Raw genomic sequence first — 7,850 nt, forward strand, 5'->3', positions numbered from 1 at the left:
AAACCGACGAGAGGCTGATGCGGGGCTCTGGGGAGGGGACAGGCTCCCACCCGTTGGCTGCGGGGGGCCGTGCATGCGAAAGGCACCGTGGTCCAAAAGCACTGTATCAAACAGGAGATGTAGCACTCAGGAGTCCACTCAGTCCAGCCCAGTGGTTCCCGACCTCGTTGGGCTCAGGACCTGTTTTAGGACCTGCCACGGCCCAGTAAATAGGCTGGGAGTGGAGGCCCTGGGGTGGTTTAGGTCCGATCCTGCCCCCTTGGAGGCCTTGGGTCCTGCCCGGCACTCACCCCACAGTGGCAGCTCCTGCAGCTCCCGTGCTGTGGGGCTGGCTGGGCTTGGCTGTCCCCGCCGGGGGGGGCGTTGCGACCTCCGGGGTTGCGGCACCGCTCAGGTTTGGCCCCGCCGCCCCGGCTGGATCAAATGTGTGTGCGTGGAGATGTGAGCCGGCTCGCGGGGTTGCAGCACCACTCGCTCGAATGTGGCCTACCTGGGCTCCCGTCATCATGACGGCTGGGCCAAACCTGAGTGGCGCCGGAAGCCCAGAGGCTGCGGTGCCTGGAGCCGGGAGGCGAGCCCAGCTCGCCCCGTGGGAGAGGAGCGGCTGCACCGTCCTTTGAAACATTCTGGCAAGCCAATTCTGGGTCTCGATCCACAGGTTGCCTCTCGCCTTGCGCCGTCTCCGCACCAGGGTGAATTTCGGTGGGGGCAAAGGCCTGATGGCGGCTAGGAAGGCTTTGGGAGCTGCCAGACCCTCCCCCCAGCTCTGCTGTCACACACACTCTCTCTCTCTCTCTCTCACACACACACACACGCCGGAGACGTACCGAGTGACAATGTCACAGGAGCAATGTTCTCAGCTCCTGCGTTTCCTCGCGGGGCCGCGATCGAAGGGAAGTGTTCCCTTTCCATGACCCCTCTCGCTGGGCTGGCACACTGCACGTCACCGAGCCCATATCTGGCACGCCGCCCGGGGCTTCTACACGGTGATCCCTCGTCCAGCACGGCCGGCTTCCCCAGACACTGTGCCAGGGGTCCCCCAGGCGCCATCCTGAGGCGAATGCGTCCAGTTGCCTTTTAGCACCTTTGATCTGCCCCCGCCTTCGTGTGGCACTGACATTCCAGGGTCACAGGACATGAGGGAGGGCAGCCTGGTGGTTAACGCGCTCACTGGGGATGCGGGAGCTGTGACGTTATTTCCCAGCTGTGCTACAGACCTCGGGCAAGTCCCGGGGAGCTAGATCTTCCGCAGGGCGGCCCTGCTCCCATTAAGGTGCTTGAATAAAGGACCTGATTTGTCAGAAGAGCTCAGCTGGCCTCAATCCTGGGTGCTGAGCCCTGTTCAAAATCCCGCCCTCTCCGAGCCTCAGCATCCCTCCCGGAGAACAGTCCTGCCTTTCTTCCACCCTTTGCCTTGTCCGGTTAGTTCCTTTGGGGCAGGCCCTGGCACAACGGGAGCCCCGATCTTGGTGGGGGAATAATAAGGGGCTACAACTGGAGGGCAACCCTGAAAAAGGATGGAAGGTCTAGTGGGTAGAGCAGCGAGCCTGGGGGAGGAGTCCTGGCTTCCAGTCACTTAGGCCCAGATCCTCCAAGAAAATCAATGGAAATTAGGAGCCCAGATCCCACTGGGGGTTCATAGAGTCCAAGATCACCTAGTCTGACCTCTTGTATAACGCAAGCCAGAGAACTTCCTCAAGAGAATTCCCTGAGCAGAAACACATCCCATCTTGATTTTAAAATGGCCGCCAATGGAGACTCCACCACGCCCCTGGGAAAATTGTGCCAGTGGTCTGGATCCAATGGCTCTGGGGCTCAGTCGTGCCGTGCCTCAGTTTCCCCCGCTGTAAAATGGGGATAATGCCCCGCTAGCTCCCAGGGGTGCTGTGAAGCGCTCAGATACCAGGGTGATGAGGGCCATATAAGGACACGTCTAGATAGGGATCAGGCGTGACAGAAAGCAAAATCCGCAGTGGAGAATTTCCTCTACGCCCCACGGAAGGGTTAATGGCGCTCGTGGATCGCCTCCTCTCCAGGGAAATGACTTGAACAGCAGCTCTGGGCAAGCGCCTTCCCCATCCATTATCCTGATTGTGTTCTGAGCGCCCGAGATGGCTATCGGAGCCGTTCTCCTTGAAAGACGAGCAGCCAGGCCTCCTGCTTTCTCCTTCGCCGCGCCCCAGCCTTTATCGCAGGAGCAAAGCACCACGGTTTGCTCCCCTCAGGGACGGGAGCGTTCCAAAGACCCAGGTGGACGGATAGCGGAGAGTAGAATCCCTTTGGCCCAGGTTGGGATCAATGGAGGGACGGGCTCTTCTTCTGAGCCGCAGGCCCCCCAGCTGTAAAGCCGGGGGTAATAATCCTTCCCTTCTCCCACCCTTTGTCTCTTCTGTCTTGGGCAGGGACTGTCTCTCATTCTGTGGCTGTGCAGCGCCTGACACTACAGGGCCTGTAGGCAGGGCCGGTGCAAGGAAGTTTCGCGCCCTACGCGAAACTTCCACCTTGTGCCCCCCTAGCCCTGCAGCAGCTCCCTGCCCCCCCTCCACCCTGAGCCCCCCCCCACAGCAGCTCCTCCCCCCTCTGCCCTGAGGCGCCCCCCCCCCCCGCAGCAGCTCCCCCCTCCCCGTGGAGCCGTGTGGCAGCTCCCCACCCCAGCTCACCTCTGCTCTGCCTCCTCCCCGAGCACGCCGCCCCCGCTCTAATTCTCCTCCCCTCCCAGACTTGTGGCGCCAAACAGCGGATTGGCGCCGCAAGCCTGGGAGGCGGGAGAAGTGGAGCGGCGACAGCGCACTCGGGGAGGGGGCGTAGGAACGCTGTAAAAAAAAATTGAGGGCATCGCTTTTTGGCGCCCCAGGCAACCACCTAGTTTGCCTTAATGGTAGCACCGGCCCTGCCCGTAGGCTGCCCGGGAGTCAGCCGCAGAGCTAGGAATCGAACTCAGGTCCCTGGCCAGAGCTCAGCCCACTAGGCCATCCTTTCTACCTGCTGCTCCCTTCCCGGAGCCTCTGCCTCCATGCCTGCCCCTTCCTAGCTCAGGCGCTCCCTGGGGACAGGAGACCGTCCTCGCTGCAAAGTGCCCGGCACATTGCGGGCCCTGCCGCAAACCAACCAGAAACCAATCATGAGCGTTCAAATACCAGCCCAGCTCCAGCTGCAGGGTGTCTCCCGATCCCCCAGGCCCGGGGGGGCAGCAGATCACAGCTGTACCCGATTGAACGAGACGCTCTGCCCCAGAAGAGGCGAGTGGGGCAGGGGGAAGAGGGTGTCCCAAGAGCAACCTACCACCGCCCTGACGCCAGGTTTTCAGCACCACGAACAGGGCCCAGGCTGGCTCTAGTGGAGGGAAATGGCCCTGGTGCTGGAGAGATCCAGGACTGCTCTTTGCTTGTTTGCATCCAGGGGTGCGTCTCTGCAGGGAGTTGGTTTTACACTGTCTTCAGATGATTCCTTTCTGGCTCTCCTGGGCCGGAACCGGAGTGGAGGCCGTGTCCTCAGTCAGGGTCCCGCCGGAGGACAAACACCCACTCCTGTCACGAGTGGGCAGAACTCAGCGGCAGACGGTGCGTCCCTCGTTGTTCCACGCATGGGGGGGAGGGTGCAGATGAACATCTAGCAAAACAGCAGCTTTATTCACGATTCATAAACTAGGTGTATTATGGCAGCGCCTTGAGACCCCAAACGGGACCCTGCTGGGCAGGTGCTGTATGGCCGTGGGACCACGGCGACGGACCCTGCCCCAGAGAGCTCATCAGTCATTTCCTGGAATGGCTCATTACAAACACATTGGCTGGCCTCCTCTGATTTATTATTTAATTAGCGCTAATAATTATTGTCACAGTTACAGGGCGGCACCTCTGACCCTGCTGTGGCCTCTCCGAGCGCACCCCCCACAAGCGCTGTCACCTCTCCTGGTGTGAAATTCCTGGAGCGGGCGCTGGGCTGGCCCACCCTGTGCCTCCACCATGCTTTCCCCAGCAGGTCCAACCTGCGGTTCCCCCTGCGGCGCTCTGTGGCCAGTGGTGAGTAGAGTATCGGGGGGTAGCCGTGTTAGTCTGTAGCCACAAAAACAACCAGGAGTCCAGTGGCACCTTAAAGACTAACAGATTTATTTGGGCATAAGCTTTTGTGGGTAAAAAAACCTCTCTTCTTCAGGGGTGAGTAGAGCGATCCAACGGCCTTCCGAAATCAAAGCGTTGCTTAATTCTAACAGTAAGAGCGAAGTGTAACATGAGAGGGGAAAGGATTGGCAAACAGCAAGTATGCAGATCTGCCTTCCCTAAAGTCCTGGGACGATGGGCCAGGAAGGTCTAGCTTCTTCAGCAGGTATTAGCCAGGACAGCCACCCATCAACAACCCCACTGCCATCCTCTGAGAAAGGGAAGGGTGTCACTTTTCATCCCGCCACATGTCCTTTCGTTCTGCTGGTTCCCACCCAATCCCACTTTGGTAGCTCAGCTGGAGCAAAGAATCATTAAGAAAGGGATAGAGAATAAGACAGAAAATATCCTGTTGCCTCTATATAAATCCATGGTAACGCCCACATCTTGAATACTGCGTGCAGATGTGGTCGACCCATCTCAAAACAGATATATTGGAATTGGAAAAGGTTCAGAAAAGGGCAACAAAAATGGTTAGGGGTATGGAACGGCTGCCGTATGAGGAGAGATTAATAAGACTGGGACTTTTCAGCTTGGAAAAGAGACGACTAAGGGGGGATATGATAGAGGTCTATAAAATCATGACTGGTGTGGAGAAAGTAAGTAAGGAAGTGTAATTTATTCCTTTTCATAACACAAGAACTAGGGGTCACCAAATGAAATTAATAGGCAGCAGGTTTAAAACAAACAAAAGGAAGTATTTCTTCACACAACGCACAGTCAACCAGTAGAACTCTTTGCCAGGGGATGTTGTGAAGGCCAAGATTATAACAGGGATCAAAAAAGAACTAGATAAGTTCATGGAGGACAGGTCCATCAATGGCTATTAGCCAGGATGAGCAGGGATGGTGTCCCTAGCCTCTTTGCCAGAAGCTGGGAATGGGCGACAGGGGATGGATCACTTGATGATTCCCTGTTCTGTTCATTCCCTCTGGGGCACCTGGCATTGGCCACTGTCAGAAGACAGGACACTGGGCTAGATGGACCTTTGGTCTGACCCAGTCTGGCCGTTCTTATGTAAAAAGATAGAATCCTCCCCGCTAACAGCCCCGACAGTGTCTTTTAACAACCGTGAAGCGTTTACTCCCAGTAACAGGTCCAGTTGTTATTTCACTTCCTGCTGGGGTTTTCTTACCACCCCCGCTGCCCCATTAAACCGAACCAACATCTTCCTACAGGAAACACCCCGGTGACCTGCTCTCAAACGACGTTCCGACGTTAGCACAGAGCAACCCAAATGATCAAAAGCCCCATGGTATTATTATCACCGAGGGGTTGTGGTGCCAAGATTTCCTTCCCAACTGCCAGAGTCCCCAACTTTCTTTCTGTTTGAAACAAGAGCTGAGACACACCCCGATCACAGGCTTTAAGTAAAAACATCCATGACGGGGTATAGACTCCCCGCCCTGATCCTGGCTCTGAGAGGGTTAATGCAGGCCTGAGAGGCCAATTAAAGATGAAGCCCGGCTGGGGAAGGAGCTGGGTGGTGACTATTAAAGGGAGCACAGATGAGAAGGAGAGAACGCTGCAGGCCCTGGCTTGGAGGTAGAGAGCAAAGAGCCCAGAGCCATGGACAAGGATGCCCAGGGGGAGAGCTGGCCTGGGGGCTCCTCTCCTGAGTGGCGAGGCCAGGAGAGAAACACAGCTGGGGTGGAGCGAGCGCTGATGAGAGGGTAGGACCTGCAAGAGGCTGAGGCCTGCTGACAGGCTATGGCAGGAGGGAGTCTGGGGACAGGTTGCGGGTTATAGGATCCCTGGACTGGAGCCCAGTATAGTGGAAGGGCCTGGGTTTCCCTCTAGTCACTGGGGAAGCAGGTGGGAGGCCCCTGGGAAGGGGAAAAGGATTGAGGGAAGGGGGTGGGGACCACAGGGCCCCCAGTCAGAGCTGAAGACCTTTTGTAAGGACATTGGACTTTCTGTTACCCCAGAAGGGGTGAGCCCAAGCTGGAAGGTTGAGTCATGAGAAGAGGCAAGACCATCCCAGGGCTGAAGTGGCCCGTCAGCAGGAGGAGCTAGATGAGGAAAAAGCTGACGGCCACAAGGGGGCGCTCCGTCAGTGAGCCCACAAAAGCATAAGAGCCGACGAGACTAAAATAGCCGAGTTTGTCATTTCTGTAGCCCAATCGACAGAAGGTTTGCCAAACTAGACCCGCCCATTGGCCCATCCAATATGGTGTCCTGACCAATCCCCTGATGGATGCAAACTTCCCAGAATGCTTCTGGGCCAGTAATATAGTCCTGGGATGGGGGGCTCCTTTGTGACGTCAAAGTGACAACATGGAAGCTATGATCCAAGCCCTGGGGTTCAAAGCTCAGAGAGCAAACGGATTCCAGTAAGATTTTTGGCACTGGTAGCAAATTAAGGTCAAAGCCATCAATCGTTTATAGAAAGGAAGGAAATTATTCCAACTACCTTATCAAAATGCAGGGAAACTATATTAGCCGGGCCCATAATGAAGTCATAACATGTGACCCTGTGGATATTATCCTGAGATAATCCTTGGGAATTGAGAAATTAATGACCTGCAAATATAACTGTTTTAACTGGCCACTTTGGGCTAACAATGCCTCCGACAGTGTCATTTGGCCTGGGGGATGAGTTATCTATGGCTGGATGTCTGGGGAGGTCTATTTCTTGGCTGTAACTATAAAATTCCAGACACACGTCCTTTGATATACCGGGCAGCATTATTGCACTCCCAGCCACAGGTTGGTTTGAGAAATCAAATGTGTTTTTCCCTGGTAAATTAGTAAAGTGGCTTCCTATGCAAATCCTGCCCTCGGAGACCTTCTTGCTACAGGACCGAATGTAAATTCCAGGTATCAAGGGAATCAAAAGAAAACCAATAAGATTTGATAGAGGGACAATTTAGGATTGTGTGCAGGGGTCCTTAATGCATGGGGGTCATAGTGATACATTACAATGCAACGCAACACTACATGCCACTCAATGCAGTGCTAGGCAACACAACACAATACAGTGCGATTCAACACAATGGCATGCAGTGCAACCCAGCACAGTATGGTGAAGCACCATACAGTGCAATGTAACACGACAAAGAAACACAACATCGGACAATGCAATGCAGCGTAGCACAATGCAACACAGCACCACTCAATGCAATGCAGTTCAGCACAGCACACCACCACTGTAGTGTGTCGGGTTGCATTGCATTGAGTGGCGCTGTTTCATTGCATTGTGCTGTGTTGCATTGCATTGCGTGAAGCATAATACACGGCAATGTGACATGACACAATGAAACATAACGCCATGCAAAGCCATGCAATACAACCCACTGCAATTCCACACAGCACAATGCAACACAACACAGCTCAATTCAACACCCCAGGGTATAATGCAGCCTAAAACAGGAAATGGGGAGGGAGGAAGACCCACAACTCTAAGAGGGCTTATCAGTTTCACCCCAGATTTTATTTAAAACCCCTCCTTTATAGTAGTCACTAAACATGGGCAAGTTTAGCTTTTGCCAGAGAAAGTGGAAACGAGGTTGAAATAGGTTAGACTATTTTTTTCATCTTTAATGAAAGTGTCACTCGTGGGATTGGCAACTGTTGTGCTTTGATTGCGAGACTTGCAATATTTGGGATTTTCCTTCAAGTCCCAGCTCCTGGAGCCAGACCGTCGCGTGAGAATCCCAGCGTTCGTATTTTAAAAAGGTCAGCCTGAAAACC

This window comes from Malaclemys terrapin, chromosome 23 (genome assembly GCF_027887155.1).
Source record: "Malaclemys terrapin pileata isolate rMalTer1 chromosome 23, rMalTer1.hap1, whole genome shotgun sequence".
In the NCBI taxonomy this organism is placed as follows: Eukaryota; Metazoa; Chordata; order Testudines; family Emydidae; genus Malaclemys; species Malaclemys terrapin.